At 38.5% G+C, this 22950-nt stretch overlaps 1 long non-coding RNA gene across 1 annotated transcript; it reads left to right on the forward strand.

Moving 5' to 3' along the window:
- The first annotated feature begins 8310 nt into the window (after positions 1 to 8310).
- LOC139147964 (uncharacterized) lies at positions 8311 to 19290 on the forward strand. The gene is made up of 3 exons (XR_011555843.1): positions 8311 to 8515; positions 16399 to 16614; positions 19109 to 19290. It is a non-coding gene; the product is annotated as an uncharacterized lncRNA (long non-coding RNA).
- Positions 19291 to 22950: the final 3660 nt, after the last annotated feature.

Below are 22950 nucleotides of genomic sequence, written 5' to 3' on the forward strand. Positions count from 1 at the left end.
ATTTTGTGGTATGAGTAAGATTATAGAGTGATTTTGAAAAAATGAAGTGCGTGGCGTCAGAATAATTCCACAGGAAGAAGAACGTGTCAAAATGACTGAAATGATAGGTCGCTGTCAAATTTATTCTGTATGAGAATTTGATTTGTGCAAATTTAGAACGCAGAATTTATTGAATCGGCACGTAGTTGAACGTTGGCTGCATTGAACTTGCCAGAGATGTGGTGCAAACACAAGCGAAAGACAATATACACATATTGACTGGCTATGAGGGCAACAGCATACGTCTGTACCCCGAGGGACTGTGAGTCACCCCCAAAAACAGACTGTTTCCCGAGGCCGTAGGCCGAGGGAAACAGTCTGTTTTTGGGGGTGACTCACAGGCCCGAGGGGTTAAAGACGTATGCTGTTGCCCTCATGCCAGTCAATATGTGTTTTGTAACACACCTCATCCGTAGCCATGCATAAGAACGTACTATACACAACACTTGTCGCATGTAGGTCTATGATGTAATATGTTTGAGTGGTTCAGTGAGAAAAAGTTTTTCCTAAAAAGATTGCAATACTTCTGCAAAACGTTCAATTCACCTTTGATTATAGTTTTGTCCGTATCGAGTCCTTGTTGGAAACCAAAGCATTCAATTCTTCTTCAGAAAGTAGGATAAACCAAAAAAATTCTGGATTATAGTTTCGATCGGCCGCAGACGACATCTTTGTTTACATTCCGGTCCGCGTTCGCGTCAAATATCGTTTTTGACGTCAGCGGGCATCATTTTTCGGAACTGATGCCTGGCAGGCAACAGTTCAAACAAATGATACCTGATGACGTCGTTTACGTGGATCAGCACAAAAAGAACGCATCCCACGTGACTATCAATCGGCGAATTAGAATACAGACTGCGGATGAGGTGTGTTACAAAACACGTCTGTTCCATGTTCTTGAAGTACTGGAAACTGCTATATAAAACTGATGAAAATAACTCGTTGCAGTGTGACTGGAAACGGCCGATCAGTAGTCGACTCCGTGATCTCGCTAATCACCCGACCGGTTTCGTTTGTTGGCTTAAAGGGACAAAGTCGGCCATTTTTTCATGAATTTTGTTTGATACGAAATACTATTTATTATTGTTTGACACGTTGAAAGATAATGAATGGGTGACCATGCATATATTCGACCCCGGTTTAAGACAAATTAAATAAAACCATCGCGAAAATGAATTAATTAATTCATTTTCGCCATTTTTTCATGTATCGTGTCTAAAACCTGGGTCGAATACATGCATGGTCACACATTCATTCAGTATCTTTCAACATATCAAAAAATATGAATAGTGTCTCGTATAAAAAAAAATCATGAAAAAATGGCCGACTTTGTCCCTTTAAGAAAAAGTTATCAGTAGTTCTCCCTATTTACCCGGTTGAATTGTCATGAAAATTACCGATTCTTTTGTCTATCACTCCAATTCCATTGAAACTCTGTTTTGCAGTCGCTCACAGCCATCGGCCACCCCTAACAATGGTGCAGTCCTAGCTCTGCATGGCAGGGCTGTGTGTTACCGGCGTTATCTGTGGTGGGAGGCCGTACAACGCCGGTAACAACAGCCCTGCCACGCAGAACTAGTGCAGTTCATGGGGGAGAGGGGGGGGGGGGGTTAACTCTGAGGCACGATACTTGACAAGCTCTGCCACAGTCCGGATCGTGGTCAGTCTTTCTTTGGCTTCTATTTATCAAACAGCTGGTCTCAATAGCGACCTGTTTTTTTCCGTTAGGGGCCATGTGTTACGAGAAACACATCGCTATTCTCCGAGGCCGTCGAGGTAATAAGGCTGCGTTCACAAATAACGGTTAGGGGGTCTGGAAGAATCGCGATTGAAATCTTATTTTTTTTAGATCCCCTCCCCCTCAGTACCCTCAAAAATTTTCAAGTCGCCAATATGATCATTTTTTTCAAGCCCCCATTATCAAATAACCGCATACTTATTAGGGATGCATGTAAAGAAAAAAGAAACATGAATTTGGCAGTTCTACCGGAGAATGTTCGACATAACCTGTTATTAGCAGTTTATAGAGCCATATTTATGTAAGGAAAGTTCTTCATTTGATTCAATTGTTTAAAGGCATTAGTGGATTTTTTGGATTTATTTAAGCCGACTTGAGTTAATCAAACTCTGTCCAGGTCAATGGCACCTGCTGAAGAGCACACAAAATGACGATCATGAGAGAGTACGTAATTGTGAATTCCTGGCAACTTTTTTGCCAACTTAATCATAGTGGAAAACTGAGCACAGACAGTGACGTACCAAAATATTTTTCAAAAGTATGAGACACACATAGATGCTGCTCAAAATTGGCAAAACTGAAAGGTTAAAATATTCCATAAAATAAACATTTAAATCTCTATAATATTCGGTTCAATAATGGCGAATTCGGTAGTAAATAAATAATTCCATTGAGTCACACATTTTTTCGTTTACAGTCTTTGCTGTTCAAGTTGTTATTTTGTGTTATTTTCCGAAGAGAATGTGAAAATTTAGAAAATCAAGCATGGTGACCTAATATTTTTCCTTTAATGTTTGATTGTTCTCATGTGCCAGAATTCAAAAATCCCCGATATCTTTCAAGTTTCCTTGTCTTCCATATCATGTGTTGCTTTCTGGTCTGATCTTGTGTAAAGTATATTTCACTGTCATGAGCGTCATCTGACCAAAAAACTCTTCTTTAACTACATCAGAGTCAGAGCTATCTCTGTCGCTGCCGACAATGCAGTGACAGTGACACTGCAATAGTAAGGCAGTAGCTGTATTAACTTTATTTTGACAATATTTTTGTTCAGTTTATACAACTGTGATCTTGTTCTTCTCCCTACAGCATGTTGAACTGTCCAGTATTCAGCTTGCCAACACAGTCTGTGTATGTGTTCTGTGCATTGTATCATTGACAAATGACTTTCAGTTTGGACTCTAATTCAACTATCATCCAATACATATTTATATAAACAGGCTTTGTCGACAAACTGAATATTGTGTGTTTCAGCATACTGCAGGGAGACAGCAAGAAACTGTATTTGATATAATGCTTATAAATTTCGTAAAACGTAATCAATAGTTGCAGCTTCTGCCCTATTACTGGGCCCACTTCAAGGGACTTGTTTGGTTTTTTAAATCATACATATTTAGATTTCTTCAAGATGAAAGTCATGAAATGTGACAAAATGTTCTAGATTTTAATTATAACTAACATTAGAACAACTGGATGACATTAATATGTTATTCATTTTTCATTGAATTACCTGGCAAACCTTGGAATTGGAAAATCTAAAGCTAAAAGGGAACTAAAAATTTCAGGTCCCCACCCCTCTACAGGCAGCGCAAAATTTTCAAGTCTCCTCTCCACTACCCCTATTATTTTCGATTCCCCTGAATTCGTCCAGCTCCGTCACCGGGTTTTTTTTGTGAACGCAGCCTAATCGGGCGCTAGAGTCCGATAAAAGACTAAGTTATAATTTTTTATCACACACGACATGCTAATACCCTTCTTTTGTTATTATTTTAAATGTGTTTCGGTGTATATATTGTGAGAAGTTTGCTGGGTTATTTTCCACAGCGGGAAGAGAAGTTCCAATTTCTTCACAAAAAGAAGTTAAATGTCCTTAAAGCATAACGTATAACGTCCTTGTTGCACTTGAATCTTTGGCGCTAATGAGCTCGTCAAGTTCCTACGAAAATATCGTCACTTAGAGGCTCCTCGCTCACCCCGGGTATCCATCATGCTGTAATCACTCGCCATTTTATTGTTTCAAAGCTGCAGACGACACTAATCGCATCGTCAGATGACCGGGCACTTTGCGAAGTCTATTTCCCTAGGGAAATAGTTTTCGGAAAAATTCCCTCTGACGTCATGTTTTTCGAACCAGTAAGGACTAGTCTTATAATTTTCTCGTCACGTGACGTGTTCTTGCGAATTGTGACATGGAACAAGAAAGGAGCATGTGCCGTGTTATAAATTCAGATATTCAGCCATGATAAGCGGGCAATGTAATGACAAACGACGCTACAGGTTAACATTCGCTTTAATTCACATCCATTCCTGGTTCAAAGTTGAAAGGTCGAAAGGTGACTGCACCGGTGTATTTTTTAAATGTAAAAAAAATTGAAAAGACCTATACATTTGCACCAAGTTTGTGGGCATATAAATATCCATGATCACAACAGAGTATATTGAAGGAATAAACTTTAGCAGATTGTCTCTTTGCCTATGAGGTGATAGTAGGTATTTGCTTTGTTAGGCTGCATTCACAAACACCTTGGGGAGAATAAAAAGTTCTGTGATTTTTTTATATGACCCGCCGTAACTCAAAATGTGCCCAAATGCCCCGCCCCCGACTTGCAATATGTTTGAAACACCCTCTTTGGGACTGGACAGAAATTACAGGAAGGAATGCCAGTGGTTTTTTGCGGGTGGGTCGCAATTTTTTCCGCAAGCAGTTTTGAACGGTAATGGAGTTTCACGCATGTCTTTTGGGGAGGGTTGCCATTTTTTGTGCAGGATAGCAGAATAGCAGAAATGGATAACAGAAAAAGCAGAAAGCAGGATGTGGCCGATATAGTACTTCGTCCAAATGATATCAAATCATAATATATGGAAGTCTATTGGGTTGACTATTATTATATAGGGCTCAGCCCTTGGTGTCGCGCCAGGGGTTAAGATTGGCAATGTTATTTGTATTGATTCATGATAAAATGTAATTAATTGTTATTTCATAAACGTTTATATAACAACTATGCCCAGTTTCCCTCTGATGAAAGCAGTTGACATACGTACACGACGTCAAACCCTGCAGCAGTGCAGGTATAGATTTTCTGTAACGTGTAAAAATTTTGGACAAAAATTGGCAATTTTTACAATGATAACAGCCTATTGCGTTAAACAAGGGACGTATTATGCAATCATTATCATTGCAATGGTAACCGCACTGCCCACCTTCCACTTGCAAGCTGAAAACTACAGCGTTCCGTCTAAAAACTGGCAATTTTTGAATCTAATTATTGACACAGGGGGCGCTTTTCTAAAATTCAATCCCAGCATTCTTTGCGTATGCCTCCGTTCATATGCACGACAGTTTTCTCCCTTTATCTATATTAACGATATTTTGTATCAGCGACAAGGTGCATAATAACATTTACTGGCTAATAAAAGAGGTATATTTTATAAATGGCATGTTATATAATAGTAATTTCTTTCGTATTTGTTTATTTACGAGTACTCAAAAAAAACATGGCGGCGCCCATGAAAGAAGGGTACACTTCCGGTTACTCGCATATATATTATGAATATGCGCATGCGTAGTCAGTAAGCCGCTGCGCGACTATTAACAATTTTATTTAAAAACCAGCTATATCTGTACATTTACATGCGTGTGACAACGTATATAAATGTATACTTTACTTGAAGTGGGAGGTAAAAACTGCACGTGTGTACAAAAAATTCGATTTTGGATTCTACTAAAAGTGTTACTAATTATACATGGTAGACCATGAGAAACTTTGAAAATATTTTTTCCAAAATAAAACTATCAATACCTGTGCATTTATATATGTTTGTTAATTTTGGAATTTCGCCGAACGTGGATCCACTGTACATGATAGTCTATGAGAAAACTATGAATGATTATTTTACATTACAAATTAGCTAAATTTGTCTTTTTTTTATAAGTGTTTGACAATTCGTACAAATGTACTTGATCAAAATAGGGTGTTTGAAAGTACAGATATGGACAACAAATGAATTTTACTCAAAAAATATTAATTCATTTCATGGTACTCTATGGGTAAACTATTAAATTATATTTTCCCTGATAAAACGTGCTATATCTGTGCATTAGTATGGAAGCATTGATTTTTTACCTGTAATAAGTTTCTTGATAAACAATAATAGTGCTGTCTGTACACTTATCAGCCAAACTATAAATGAAGGTAAACATTGTAAACATTGTAAACATTGCTGTTGTCCCTTTTGCGATCACATATGAAAGGTTTGGAAACAGGATGACTTCCCTCACCTGTCAGGAAAAGTTGACACAAAATAACACAATTGTATAAAAAGGACATTAGTTGCACCTTTTGGCCAATCATATAAGTTTAATGTTCCAACTGCAGTTCCTTGTTCTACTCCCCACGGCATTCTAGAATAACTAATATTCTGCTTGGCGATTATTCTGAATATGTGTAAAGACTGTTATCATTGTTATGGATTGACAAATGAATTCTAGTCTGGACTTGTTAAACAACAATGCTGACACAAATGGCTGTGCTGGACTTTTTATCACGATTCAGGGAGTAGAACAAAAGAAACTGCAGTGCGTGGTTACATAAAGAAGAACGAAATCACTCAAACATTAAGTGTTATAGCTTAGATTGACAACCCAACACCGATTTCATATAAATCAAAGACAGTTTTGTTTCGAATCCCCGTCCTCAATTAAGGCCAACATTCCTTCAAGTGCCCCTAGACTGGCCCCCAGTCGCCTGGCATTATTTTCTCAGCAGTCGAGTTACTGGCTGGCCGCAAGCAACGATCTACGAAACAGCCTACCACTTATCACGACGGTCTACTGATGTTTAGTCCTTCAATTTATTGCGGCTTTCCTGTCTGGTGCTTCCAGGTTAATACAGAACTGAGCATGCACGATATTTAGTGAGATTCATGATTTTGTGAGAAACGTTGCCATGACCAGTCTGGCTTACAAAGGGCCCTGCGAGCGGCAAAGAGGAGAAGCGAACGCGAACGCTCGTAACGATCGATTGCTCCTCGCTTGTTGCATTGTCGCTGTCGACACACTTTGTCTTTCAAGGTATTTTCTGCGATAGCGAGTTTAGTTACAACGGCTGCTTGCTTTATTATTCACCTGGTGAATAGCGGACAACGCAACTTCAATGAGAACCATTTGAATTGTGAAGGACAACTAGGCGTAAGAAAAAAACATGTAATTCTTTACCCGAAACCCCGACTATACCCTGTTTTCCTAGGAAATAGGGAAGGTCGATCGTGAACGTAACTTTTTACTTTTACTTATATGACCTATCAAAAACAGCAAATTTCGGTAAAATCACGCATGGGACTTTTGAAGGGTCGAAGGGTTTTAAATAATTCTTTTACCGGTTCAATGATTCAGTGCCCGCGGAGGTTTACAAAGTGTACGTTACTCATAGAACTTTTTTAGCCGCAGGCTAAATGATAAAACCGTTTTTTCTCGAAGGTCTATGGGTAAACGCAGGGTTTGTAACTCATAGGACACTATGGCAGCTTCAGGACCTACATTTTCGTCGCCGATGGATGAAAAATGCACGAGACATTTTTTTGCATTGCAAATTTGTGTCATTCTTGCATAACAAACCATTGTACGACACAAAATAAGCATGCTTTTGCTGTTTTGAGTGTCACGGTACATGCTGTTTGACACAACCCACAGATTGTGGGATAATTGGGTTGGTCGGGTTAGAGGAAACACATATTTTTTTTCTTATTGGCCTTATCGTATTTTTGCTTTCACCCCTTGCAGGAACCGAGAGGACAAATAATTGACGATAAATCGAAGACTGTTCAAAATTTGGTATCTTAACATGCTGAGTTATCTCTCGAGGACAAAGAGATCTCGCGTTATGTCTAGTGGTCTGTCACAATTCTGGCTAGCCTATGAGTATTTACGTACGATTTTATGCAGTTCAGATTTCTTTATGAAAATTTTCACCCTGATCTTGACGTAGGAAGATGATTAAGATTTCACTACCTATCTGTGCAACTTTCACAAACACTCTTTCACCAACCTCTTTAACATTTTTTGAACAGAAACAGTGTCAGCTTGCTGACCAGAAAATGAAGTCTCACAATGATATATTCATTAAAAGCATCACGAAAATCTACTTTGTCAGCACATTTTCAGGTTGCTCAGTGAGTAATCAATGTAACTTTTCGAAAATGTCACAGTTTTGTCGGAATAATCGCATCTTGCAGAAAAAGTGGATTTTTTCCCCGACTGTAGCGTTGACGAACTTTTATGCTGCTCTGAGCTGCTGCGATGTGATCAGTAAATCTCTACATCTCTAGTGGGCGTGGCTCGTAACTCACACTGCCTAGCCTCACCACTGTACATCAAAGTTTTTTGTAGCCCAAGATCGTTTTATGTGAAGTCGTCTGTCCTTTCCCCCCTAAATTCGATGTCTGCAAGGGACCGATCAGTTTCTTCAGCATGGGGGCAATGGATCCATAGATCCGTGTGATTTCCGTGCGCATGTGCAAGAGCAGTTAATCGCTTGATATGCTTGTTATATATTGTGTATGCCAGACCATTGAGCGAGGCCAGACGTTGTTGTCTCGTCGCTCCCGTTCAGGTCGATCCGGCGGGAAGTAAGATGATAATTTGTCCAATGTTTCGAACAGTTACGGGCAACAAGTATCGAGTTTATAACTACGGAAAGCATTACGTTTCCTGGGCACTGCTCTCCTTCGTTTAACGTTCAGGTAAGTTTATACAGAATTTTGCGTAGTCCCCCCACCAAGGTGATTACTGCATAGACAGTAGTTAACGTGACGCCTCTATGCTTCAATACCCCATTGATGTTGTGACACTGAGAAGCAACCGACCATGGTCAGTGTATGTATGTATGTATGTATGTATGTATGTATGTATGTATGTATGTATGTATGTATGTATGTATGTATGTATGTATGTATGTATGTATGTATGTATGTATGTATGTATGTATGTATGTATGTATGTATGTATGTATGTATGTATGTATGTATGTATGTATGTATGTATGTATGTATGTATGTATGTATGTATGTATGTATGTATGTGTGTGTATGTATGTATGTGTGTATGTATGCATGTATGTATGTATGCATGTATGTATACAGGGTTCTCCCCACGCTGGTCGGCGCAGGACGGGCCCGACCGGCACTCGGGATTTCTGACCAGCGTCGACAAGTGACTGTCCGGCACTTGCTGTTCAAGCTTTGAACTGTACATGAATGTCTATGACAATTTTGAGGCCAAGCAGTTCATAATCTTGCATGACGAGTTGATGAAAACAATGGTACTATTGAATCCCTTTCAATAAAATGCTGTTAAAACAATACCACCGGTTAATTACCGTACGCTGATTTTGCATATGAAAAGCTATTTTGTCAGGTTGAGCGTACATAATGTATGAAAGTATCTATCTATCTATCTATCTATCCATGGAGGTAGCTCTGCTACCTCCATGATCTATCTATCTATCTATCTATCTATCTATCTATCTATCTATCTATCTATCTATCTATCTATCTATCTATCTATCTATCTGCCTTTTTACGTACGTACGTACCTATGTATGTATGTCATCAGCGCCCATTTGTCAACTTGAGCTCCGAGGCGTCATGTTATGCAAGGGCTCTCGTAATAAAACTTCTATACCCAAAGTTTTGATCCAAAACAAGCACGTCACAGTGGATATCGTTCATTAAGTTAATTTCTTTTGTGTTACCAGGCAGTGGGGAACGAATACGAATTCACTTCACCATAGACAGTGGGTGTCAACTGTTTATATCCCAAGTCGAGACATTTTATAACAATTTTCTCATATCAGTACTCCTAGGGTGAGCATCAACATTTATAAATGTTCTTTTAAAAGTTTTCCAAAATTACGACCACCCTTTGTTGATCCCATATATCTCAGTCTGTACCCATGATTTCAATCTTGTACAACCAGGATAGCCCTGTGTAGAAAGATGTTTGCGTCAAGCCGGCGAACTTTGTTTTTAACCGAAATGCTAAAATGTAAATACACAAATTCTACGAGGAAACCGGTTTTCTCCCTGGTGCCGCTTGTGACAGGTGGGCGTGTCAAGGCTGCTAAAGCAGGTTATTTTGGTTGAACACTGGCAACCTACAAATACAGGTGGTGAAACTAGAGTAAGTCCCAACAAGGGAGCAGTAAAGCATATAATACATGTAAAGACTTAACGCTTGGTTACTAGAAAGTACAGGACAATACAAAGTATATTATGTAAGGAACAATTCATAGCAGACTGGGAAAGTATATGTGGGAGCAAGTTGACTTGTTGCTGCTTCGGCGGCCGGAAGTGCATTTTTGCTCATTTGCATAGCAAGGGAGGATGCTGCAAATTTTGAGGAGTGGGGCGCAGAGGACTAGGAAAAATAGTAATGGCCAGCTTAGACTCAGGTTTTTCGCTCACGTCTTCATGCACACGAACTGTTGTAGTAAACACGTTTGTCATACTTTGTGTATGTCTGTCTTTGTGTATGTCCGGCTGTCTGTTAGTACAATACCTTACAAACAACTGATTGGATCGGAATCAAATCTGGTAGATATATTCTGTCTTGGAATAGCAAGACCGATTAGCTTTTGGTCAGGGGTTACTTTCACAATGTATTACTAATTTTGCATACTTGTTTGTTCAGAAACCAGATATTCTCAGAATGATAGTGTCATATGTTGTAAATCTTCCAGAGACGTTAATCAAGGAACCATGGACAGATTTCAAGGTCAAGTGCAATTTTTGTGATGATGACACTGTTCATTTGTATATAAAATGAACTTTCCAAGAGTTAAGGATATATATCTGGATTTATCCTACGAAAGTTGACAAAACTTGCTATGTCCATTCAAAATACCGTGATATATCAAAACTGAAGGTCTTTAGCATTTTTTTCATCAACTGAAAACTAATTTGCATATTTAACACACTTTCATAATCAGGAATATATATATCTGGATAGACTTTAACAAAATTGGTGAAACATGCTATATACATTGAAGATACTATGATGTGACATTGACAAATATCATCTAGCAGTTGTATATCAGCTAATTAGTAATTTGCATATCGAATACCTTTATATCAAAGCCTTTCATACTGTGTAAATGCCTTAAATACAATACACTACTTTGAATACGTTGATATTTTAGGCAAATTTCGCTGTGTGCAAGATCTTTACAAAATTTGGGCAAGGCCTTTACAAAAGTTGTCAATCTGAGACTTAGTGTCTGATATTGCTCATAACAGCGTATTTATATCGTAAAAAGCCTGCCAAAATTCGCCTATGCAATACTGTAGGAAGGGAATGATATGAATCGATTATAAAAAGAAATACTCTATGCTTGAATGTTATCATGACATACTGATGTGACGATAAACTTCAATTATGTTATGGAATGGTCCAGTTATAACATGCGGCACACCCATGATTATAGAAATAAAGGATGACTCGCCAAGGACGAGAGGAAAGCCAACAATTAATGGTATACTGTCACCTGTTCCAATTTTGCCACAGTTACCGGGGAAAGAGAAAATCGAACCAATCACAGATTTAAGCGGGTGGCCGTTTTTTAAAAACAGCGCCCTCACATAGGCATTTTGAATACTAAGGAACGCTCCTTTGACCATATATGGGCATATTTAGATTACAGGTGACTGTATACCTTTAAAGGGCGAAAATTTATGGGCTCGCGCCAATAAATTAACATTAATGGTCAGGGCAGAGTCTGTTATAGCCACACATTAACAGCGAACCCACGAAAACCGTCAAAATTTTCGAAAATTTCCCACGCGAAAGACAACAGGGCCCAAGAACTTGTCAGTGAGTAGTGCGGGCGCTGTGAAAAATTTGCAAATCCGGAGATTTTTTTCAAAAAAGTGTCTAAACAAGTGCTCCATTTTATTTTGTGATTGATCATGATCTTTATATAAATCACAATTTACGTTTTAGCTGTAAAGTTACTACGTTTACGATATTATTCATATTCACTGGCATGTAAACAAACCATTACTGTGTATTTGTGGGCAATAACGTGGTTCAGCTCAACTAACTAAAATGCGACGGACAGGGCATGGTAATATAATAGGTAATTAACACACACTGACTGTATGAAAATTCCATTACGTCCATTACACGCATTCCATCTTGATGTACGCCCCCATGCCAGAACTTCGCAGTTAGCAGTGATGATCAAGTATTACATTATATTCTTTGTGGAGTGACCATGATATTACTGGGTGATGAGTTGAGCACATGATCGAGTGAATACAACCATGCCATGTGACTATATGCGAGCAAGAATATTAAGCAACCTAGGTAGTGAAAATTAACGGCAATGCTTCAGTCAAGAAACATGGCCGACACGCCCATGGCTTCGTCTCCAACAACACCGACCCCAGCCTTCATAATATTTCATTTTATGCTAAAGTATACAAACGTTACTGGTAGACCCCTATCCCTAAATAAGTAAAACTTTGAAGGACTCTAACGACAGTGCGTTACTTTATTTCATCTTGCGTCTAGTTTAGACGCCTTGGGAATAATCGATAAGGACGTTCCAAATACAAAGAAAATGAAGGCAATTTCACATATCGATTCTACCTTTGTCAGTGATATGGTATAGAGAGTAGATAATTATGGTTTCATTAAAAAGGGAAACGTGACGAGACAAGGTGAATCGATGGTACTTTGACCCTGTTCATTTGATCTGGGTCCCCGGGCAAACAGATTGTGTTTGTGATTCGTCCTAAAGGTGTTTCAGGACCAAAGCCCCTTCGTCAATCGCTCGCATGGATTTGCTTTGCCACATTGAGAGTAGCCATTGTTCATCAAAGAGAGATGGATTAGTACATTGTGGGGTACTTACCTTTGTTAAGTTTTCAATGCGCCATTGACTGATCATACCTTGTGTGAATTGTAGTAAAAGTTTATGAGCATGACATGTTTATATAACTTACATTTTGTCATTCTGGAAGTTTGACGAGTGTGGCAGATCATAATTAGTTCACCTGCGTATCTGACTGACTGAATGTAGGCCCAATATCAATGCTGTATACTTTGAATTTGAACAAGTACGACATTGGTGAATGACCTGTGTTCACTTCAAATATTGTAAGTATGAGAAGATTCAAGTTTTTGAGTAGCAAATGCCTTTTTTGTTATTTTTACTTCCATACGATGTTTCCAATACATTCCTTTGGGCACACGGTGTCAACCCGTCTTGCTTTGATTGGGACTTTTCCAACCTGGTTGTGAGATCAGTTTCCTTGGAAAGTGCAGAGATTTCCACAGATTTAGGTACGTGTGTATAGGTTCCAGAAAAACGATGTCATTCAACCGTTACACGGCACCTTGATCACGCCATGTGTTTTCAACTTTTGTGATCGCAACGAGAGTAGCTGAGAATTCGCTGTTTTCGGGGAGCACCAAGCTGCCGGGACAAGAGAGACAAGCGAAAATGGAGGTTCTGGAGTAATGACTCGTCTGAACCGTTTTCGATTGATAGGTCACAGCATGGAGGCACCTCTACAGTCACAGCACCGCTCCAGCGTAGACCACAGGGCCTCATAAGTGCCTATTTAAGTCAATATTACAGCGTTTTTCTTTCTTTTTCAATGTCACAAATAATCCAGCTGAAGAGCACAACACTTGTGTAGCTGTCTTTTGTGTAGCGTGTATTGGCATGTATAGTGCGTCCTCGTAAATGTGACCTTTAGTTCTGTGACCTCTAGGCCCGGCTCTAGCCATGCCTACTTCCTGCCCTGCCCTCGCTATGCTTACTGTACTAATTTCCCAATATACAGTAAACACAGCGACGTATGTACACGTGGCCAGAAGGCATGGCCAGAGGAATTGGCTAGAGGTCACGGAACTAAAGGTCGTATTTACATATGATCACATTCCCCATTGAGGGCGCACTATACATGCCAATACAAGCTACACAAAAGACAGCTACACAAATGTTGTGCTCTTCAGCTTTATTTGTAACATTGAAAAAGAAAGAAAAACGCTGTAATATTGACTAAATAGGCACTTATGAGCCCCTGTGCGTAGACTATATAGCATACACTGCAGTATGTCTTTCACTCCACATATATTGTTATGTAACTTCACGGGGAGACATCAGAGGCAGCAAATAGTTTCAACCATTGGCAGTTAAATATCGAAAAAGTGATTAGAAAAATAATAAAATCGATGTGGTGTACGATTTTTTAATTTCATTTTATGTCCTTAAGACTGCATCGCGATACATTCTAAGACATCGCCATGGGTGATACAGATTACACAGTCTTTATGTAAAACAACATGAGGGAGTTTGGCGGATGATCTTTTACCTCATTTCCATAAGTATACATATCTTTGACGTCATCAATTTATGGCTTGAGATGGTGCCTACGAGCGTTATACTCTTGCGTTTCCGTAGTTCGGATTATTATGTCGTAGACTATGAAAATATTGATGTGATTACATAACTTTTTTAGGCTCAGCGTGCGCCTGGATGAGCACTTAACTCCCCTTGTTGCAGCAGTAGGCTACTCAGTGTGCGTCAAAAGTTCAGACGGCAGTAGGGTCTATACCGATAAGAACCCCCATATTAACTACAAGAGTAAAACAGAAGGACTCAAAATTTGCGAAGTGGGTGTATTTTGTCAGACTCTAAAAATCATGACTAATTTTTGCAAATTTTCACATCAAGACGAATTCTGATCCCGGGAGAAATACGGGCGGCCATTTTGTTTGTTTGCATTGACAAGCACGTCGAAAATTGACACAAAAAAGTTCCGACGCACCAAAATTGATGACATAGACGCGGGTTGTCGTGACGTAGAACGACCAGAAAACAAATATCGGTATTTTCTGCTTAGAGACAACAAATTTGGCTCGTGCATGTGATAAGAGTGTTAAAACCAACGTTAGTAAAACTGAAAAGTGAACAATGTTGTCGTTTTCCTGATCGACTTTGTTGGCACTACGAACGTTTAGATCGACGCACATAATATTATGAAAAGAGATCCTCTCATATAAATTTCTAAAAAATCATATTCATAACGTATGTGGCGTACCCTTCCGGCAATTACCCCTATCCTTGTGTCTAAAATGTGACCTTCCCATTGCTGGCATTCTAAAATTTGACCCTCCCCCAATCACTGCAGTATTCTCCCAAGGAATAACTCAGACACAAAATCAGCTAATTACATAACAATATGTTTAATCGTTATGTAAGTTACAGACATAAATTACGGGGGGGGGGGGGCTGGCATTTTGAGAGGGAGAGTTGCAATTCATCACGCAGGCATTTTTAAGGGTCATTCATTTGCGGGAGGGTCACCACATTTTGTACAACTATAAGGCGACAAGATGTGGCTGATATAGCGCTTCACCCGAAAATATCAAATGATAATACATGAGTATCTATCTTGCAAACTATTGACAATTTTCCCCACACAACAAGCTATATCTGTACATTTATATATGTTTGATAATATATGTAAATGTACTTTGCTTTTGAAGTAGGAAGTAAAATGTGCATGTGTGTACAAGAAATTGGATATTTGATTTCATTGAAAATGTTCATTTACTATACATAGTTGTCTATGAGGAAACTATGAATATTTATTTTCAAATATAATGCAATAATAGGTAAAGCTGTGTATTTATGTACACTTGATTATTGATGTCATGTATTTGGTTCGACTAGAGTGGTTACAAGTAGATATGTGTGCAAGGAATTGGATTTTGGAATTTCACCAAAATGTTGACTTTACTGTATATTGTCGTCTATGAGGAAACTATGAATGATTTTTTTCCAGTGCAAAACCTGGTAAATCTGTGTATTTATGTACACTTGATTAATGATATTAATATACTTGATTAGTCTAGGGTAGTTAAAATGGATGTGTGTGCAAAACAATGGATTTTGGAATTTAGGCGAAATGTTGAATTCAGTACACTTGGTAGTCTTTGAGAGAACAGTTTTACTATAATTAATTTTTTACTAATGTAAAACATAACCTTACAATATCTGTGCATTTATAGACATTTGATAATTGATATACACTTTGCCCTCTTTCCAATATGTTATTGTCTCTTGTCTTCCATCAGTTTTAACTGTTTAATGTGTTTAATGTAGGATACCACTGCATCTTCTTTGCTAGTGAAGCTTGTCGATAATGTGTATGTATTTATTAAAAGAATCAATGTATTTCGTCGGCAATTTCCTATTCAGGAAATATCAAATGGACATTCAAAGGTTTGGCCGTAAAATCACCTTCTGTAAAAAGTGACCCTCCCCCAAGATGGGTTTATAAAGAGTGACCCTCTCCCTTGGACAGTTTTCTAAAAAGTGACCCTCCTCCTAATTCCCCCGGCCCACCCCTTGTAATTACTGAAGGCTCCCTTAACTACTGTAAGATGGATTAAAGCAATATTTTCCATATCTTCATTACTGAATGCGGCCAGTTTTACTTTAAAAAATAAAAAGTAGATAATATAATGAATAATTATATGAAAAAATAACTAACTAACTGACTTACAAACTAACAAATAAATAAATAAATAATATTTCTTATTCATACAGATTTTTGAAGACATTTTCACTCTTTGGCAAGTCGACTAGATGTTTCGAAGATGCGTCACTTGGTAGTATTAAAACATTGCATGCTTGCTGTCTGCACCGCAATTTTTACCTACCTATTCCTGGTTGCTGTGCTCCATAGTAAAATGATGACATCACTCCAAAGCATCCGTCTTGGGCCAGTCCGAGCTTCCAGGGATAGAGTTGCCTTGGCTGCAGGTAACGTGCAATAACTTGTGCCTCATATTTCACTGTCAAGGGATGCAACAAGACAAGCAAACAGTACGTGAAAAGCTGGAAGCTTATGTATCTGTGATGTTGACATCTAGACACTGGCATACATAACAGACGAGTAAAAAAACCCTGCCCCGATTCGTGGTCATTCAATCTTAAATCCTTGACAAATCTGTGAATGCAAATTCTGTTCAATATACATTACATAAATAGTAGGGTCCTCATGAAGTCAAGTTCCTTTCTTTCTGAGAATTCGAAACAATATCAAAACCATCGAAAAGTGTGAGTTAATAAAAGAAAATAAATAAATAAATAAATAAATAAATAAATAAATAAATAAATAAATAAATAAATAAATAAATAAATAAGTAAATAAACATATTTTTCCAATGTTGAAGATTCTAAACACCAATTAAGCACTGGGATCTGCGAGTATTTTATTCATAAATAAATGTAGAAAGAAATAAGGAGAAAAGCTAGAATGAAATAAAAGCAATAGTTTTAAAGACGTTCATCCTACAGCTTTCAGTTTCTCTGGTATTTATGGGTACCATCCGTTACGACAGGAAAATGCGGTGAAGTCAGCGAATTTCTTGTAAAAGTACATTTGAAAAAAGTAATAATTAAATCTAGGGGATAAAGTTTTAAAAATGTTACAGCGTAAAGACTACAGTGTACTTAACCCTTTCACCCCAGTTCCCTGTGTACAGGTCCAACTTTACCATAGAAAACAATGGATTTGGGAAAAACCATAGCGGTGAAAGGGTTAAAGGAGCAAGTAATTTTAAGCTTTATTTATAAGTAAATAGACTAATTTGAGAAAACTTTCAATGGAAAACAAGGAAGTAATACCATGTCAGTACTCGATGTCAACAAGAGCTAATCCGAAAATCAGGCATTGAGAAGTCTACTGTTCCTTTAACCGAACTGGGATGGTACATGAAACACCCCTTAAGGTAGAACGCGCCTCGGGACAGATATTCTGACTCTCAAATTTCTACAATTCTATTCTGATGTACCACTTGTGGGGGTTCATTTTAAAGCTCTTGGAGACACAAATACTTTCACCGTCTTAGTTTTTCGAAAATCCAAAATTTAATATTTTCCCCATAGAGTTAATACAGGGATGGCGGCCATTTTGAACTTCAAATATCGTGAAATGTTTGGTAATTTGTTTCGCTACTTTCAAACTTTGCACGGTGACCCCCGATTTATGTTGTTGATTTATTAAGAGAATGATTGAAAGTTTCATTTGGGAAAGTTTAAGCAAAAGTTTAAGTCTTTCACTTTCGAATCGCTTACAACCTTAAAGGTATACAGTCACCTGTAATCTAAATATGCCCATATATGGTCAAAGGGCGTTCCTTGGCATTCGAAATGCCCATGTGAGGGTGCTGTTTTTTTAAAGCGGCCACCCGCTTAAAATCTGTGATTAATTGGTTAGATTTTTCTCTTTCCATGGTAACTGTGGCAAAATTGGAACAGGTGACAGTATACCTTTAATCATTGGTGGTGACAGGTAAACTCTTAAGTTCGAACGATGGTCTAAGCAAGGGTATTTACTAGTAAAGGCACAGGCCTTTATCTCAAATTATATTGGTTTAACTCTTTAAAATTTAAAAGAAAAATAAAGGACTTGCATTCGGTAAGCAGACGATATCAAGAAGAATCAAGGCAAGCATAGGGGATTGGAGGCTACGGCATATAGGTAATACAATGCGGCCTATTCTCTTCGAATAAGCACGCATGGATACACAACTGAGAGATGGCTTGCTTTGTATTGGATTAGCAAAGCAATGGGCGCGCGCCTCAAAACTGAAAGACTAAAACTTTTTCTCATACTTCTTGTAAAGAAACTTTTAACCACTCTTTTTTCGTAATGAGGAATAAATTAAACTGGTTACCTTGCAAAGTCTATAATAGAGTGACATATTGTCTAAAATTCAGCAATACTTGAAATTCATCATATCCCCAATACCCAGTGTTAAATCTATGGAGAAAGGGAACATTGAGATTTTCTCAAAACAATATTGAAAATTCCATTTATTCGACAAGTTTCAAAATTAATCAGTATAATTCCATGCCAATGAAAATGTAAGTCTATCGTGTTGTGTATAGGTTATGAAAAATTGCCAAACCTGTGATGTTTGCTCAACCATTTCTGTGCATTTACATAACGATAGGTTTTATCTAGGTACACTGTACGGGTCGGTACAATGATTGGTGTTTTCTATAGCCAATACTCAACGTGTTCTGTAAGTGAGAACAGCAGACGTCGCATTGGGTTAATTTGTTGCAAAATCTATCAAAGGAGAACGTTTGCAATGGATGCTGTTGGCGTTTTCTTTCGCCAGAAACGTTTTTTCTAATCACCCAAGCACGTTGTAATTCCAAGCTATTTTGAAATTCACTGTAAAATTGCAAGGTTTATTCTGATGTTTGGAATTAATGAACTACAAAAGAGACCTTTGTTTTTCAGGCGCCACTGGTGGAGCACCCCGCTCGCTAAACTGTTCCGTTCGCTTGGCTGCCCCCGGTACGTTCCCAACGGTAGCTCTAGCGAGCCCACCCGGTGCAGGAAATACGTGGACCCGTCACTTGATACAACAAGCGACCGGTTTCTTCACAGGCTCGGAGTACCGCTACTTAAAGCTAGCGAAAACAGGTGAGCTAACAAAGAGGGTATTCAACGTCAGATGAAGAACGACTGACAGCAAACCGAAACGAGTATTAGCTTTATAGTTACACAATTTTGTAGACTTAACCTGTCCACCCCCTTTTCCCTGTAAACAGGTCCATAATCATCATTGATAACGATGGGCCAAACCATGGTAGTGAGAGGGTTAAATCTGTCGACAAGAAAAACGATAAAAAACGATTTCGTATCACTCTATTTAAGTTTCATTGCTATAAACCTCGTTTCTGTTTTAGACGTCTTAAATATTCCTACAAAGGTGCAGTTATCTGATACAGTTTGCAACAGTTAAATTAAGTCTTTTTTCGGTCTATTTTTCTATAAAATCCCGCTAAACTGAGCGAACATGCTGTGATGACCGAGTAACGACCATACCAAAAGTCAGGATAAAGACAAAACACTCCTTCTTTCTATCACAAGGTTTGTCAGATCCATGGCAAAACATATCACAAAACATAGTGACTGATTCATGAGCTCTTCTGGTGATAATTTCAGACACACTGCTCATGCGTGGTATTCTTCTGGATACTGTCTGCTCCCCTGCCCCGTTTCTACCGCTGGCCGCACTGCTTTTCGTGAGCAACGCAGCCGGCGGTAGAAATGGGCCAGGGGACCAGAGCAACCACGTACCCCAGACCTTTGCTGTATCGCACCCCGCACACTATGCAACGGACAGAGGTAGTCAAGGTGTCCCGTTTCCTATGAAAACTTAATCACTTTGCATATGGCGGCTTGGTAAAAGATTTTCTTCTTTGCATTTCCAAAATAATTTCAGTATTTATTCCATATTAATGGATTATCTTTAAAAACCAGGTAGGGTTTTTGGATCTAGGACTATTAACCTCGGGGGGGGGGGGGGCAGATATTCGAACTCTCAAAATTTTATATTTTTCTCTAATATTGCACTTGTGGAGGTTCATTTAATTGCTCCTGGTGTAAGAAAACTTTTCACTGGCTTAGTTTTTCGAAAATCGAACATTTTATTTTTTCACCATAGAAAATGAGAGTTATGAGAAATTTCTGATAGACTGCAAAATTCCTGTTTAATTTTATTGTCTTTCTTTGTTTTCCGTCCCTAGTGTAACGCTTGCCTTTTACTTCATTAATAGTGTTAAAATTATGTAAATTACCCATTTCTACTATTCTGGGTACAACCCCCTTTTGGCAATTTAGTCACGATAAGCCCCTGGACTACGTTCCGCTGAGTGGTATCGACCGGAAGTGTATGCAAATGTTGATATCGACATTAATGAGGGAGTTCCCTGATCAGCTGAAAGCTGCCCGTTCAAATATACAATTGGGTGTCTTTACTGATAATGGATTCTCGGCCTATATGCAAATTTATTGATCGTGGCGGTGATGACGACTGTTGTTATTGTTGTTGTCGTTGTTGTTGTTGTTGTTGGTGGTGGTGGTTGTAACCTCCACAAATGTAATAATCTCCACAAATGTAATATCAACCACAATTGTAATAAAATCAACCACAAATGTAATAAAATAGTCAACCATTAATGTAACAACCCGCAACCACAAATGTAATAAACAATTTAACCATAAATGTAATAAAACTCAACCATAAATGTAATAAACTTGAACTTGCATATGTGATCATTTGTTTATCAATGCCCTGAGTAAATAATAACTTTTATCATATACCTACATTCACGTGCCTGTGTGAAGCTATGGGAGAAAGCGCCCTCAGATCCGTGCATTTTTTTTACGTATCACGCCCCGGCCCGGTGCCCAAATATGGGCAATCGCGTGCATTTCTGAACTATCTCGATTCTGGTTACTACGCGCGTTGCTATCCGCAAACGTTCCATTCGTACACAAAGCCAGCGCGAGATTTTGAAAACGTCTGCTCGCTCAGATCGTAGTTGCGCGTGGCGACAGTGGAGCCGCCACAGGCGTGCTGTTTTCTGGGTAGTTTCTATAAGTGTAGTTTATTCTACGTTTCGACGTTCTCTTCCGTAGCCTATGGAAGACCGGTCACGACATGCGACATGCGACCTGCGACTTCAAAACTGCGACCTGCGTCCTGCGAGTTTGAAAACATACGACCTGCGACTTCGGCATTTAGACCAAGGTGTAGGCCTAACCTGCGACTTCACAACAGCGACCTGCGTCCTGCGTGTTTGTCAAACTGCGATATCAGTCTTGATTTGTTCGCACCATTGCTCTGAACACGAGCCTGAAAAACACGAGGGACACCATTGCACTATATTAAAACAGCCGGTTTACCGCATTCTCGCGACCAGAGCATAATTTTCGCACCGCTGGCCTACGCAAAAATCGGCCAGCGAAAGAATTCAACCAGCGATAGAAGTGCATGAAGCTGTGACGGTAGAGAATTCCACAAACGAAGAGCACAAATTTATTTTCCTTCTTACGAAAGGCAAACTGATCTGAAATAATGCAATAGCAATAGGGTTTTAAACGTCTACATCAGTGTTTAATAGTTTCTGGAACCTTCTGCCTACATGATCTAAAATATTATATACACACAAAAAATAATATGTACATATTATAGTATGTACATATTAGGCATAAAGACTGAAAGTAGGATTGTAGTAGGGTTTAATTATGTCCTGTTTTACAGTTTTAACTCGCGTTATCTATAAAGAAAGTCGGTCACTGGCTATTCATGGTTAGCAAATATGTTTGCACTTCTATCAATATCAGTATTATTTTAACTGCTTTACTTTGCATATGTTATTTGTGTAGACAAATGTAGTCCGAAGTTAACCAGTAAGAATATTTTTATTTTCCAACTGAACAAAAGTTGGATCAATTCGAGTTTTTGACGAAAAGTAAAAATGAAATTAGACGAAAAGATGGCAACATCCGATGATCAATCACTAGAGAATTGGAACAAAACTGGAAATGTTAGAAAATGAACGACAATAACTGAAAATTCTAATGTTTGCAATGACACTGACGCAGTTATGATACAGGGGGACAATGAATTAAACAGACAGCTAGATGGTTATACCACAGTGAAATGAGGATAAATACCAGAGATATCTAAAAATCAAAAGGTTTGTCGATAACATAAGGAAAGAAGCGAGGTAAGGCAGACGAAGAATATCTAAAATAATTTGAAATTATAATATAAACATATAAATGCCTAGATCACGTAGCATATTATTTTCCATGCATTAACACGTACTGTCAACATTTCCGTCATAAAATTATCTCTCCAGATGAAAATGAGTGAACTGGTGTGTACATGAATTGAGTTTTGCCAGACTTGGTGAACGCGCTTTACCAAAGCGAAAGCAATGGCTTATTAATTGATCGATGTAGAACGTTAAATCTCCTTTCCACGTTTTACCCTTTGAGCGCTGTAATTTTCTCCCACCAAAATTTTAGTGCAAAATTTTACCAATTGTATGATTTTTCTGTAATTTTTTGATAATTTGGACCAAATCGACATCACATTTCATTGGCTACAGGTTTTTCCCAAAATTTTTGCAAAAATTGGAGAAAAATTGACAGGGGTTTATTATATAAAGGGGACAAAAATAGACTTTGGCGCTCAAAGGATTAAAGTTCACGCAAGACGCCTCCAATCTAATACTGAGGAAAACACCATGAAACGTTACGTGTTGTTGTCGCATGTCGCA

The sequence above is a fragment of the Ptychodera flava genome, chromosome 2 (genome assembly GCF_041260155.1).
Source record: "Ptychodera flava strain L36383 chromosome 2, AS_Pfla_20210202, whole genome shotgun sequence".
Taxonomy (NCBI): Eukaryota; Metazoa; Hemichordata; class Enteropneusta; family Ptychoderidae; genus Ptychodera; species Ptychodera flava.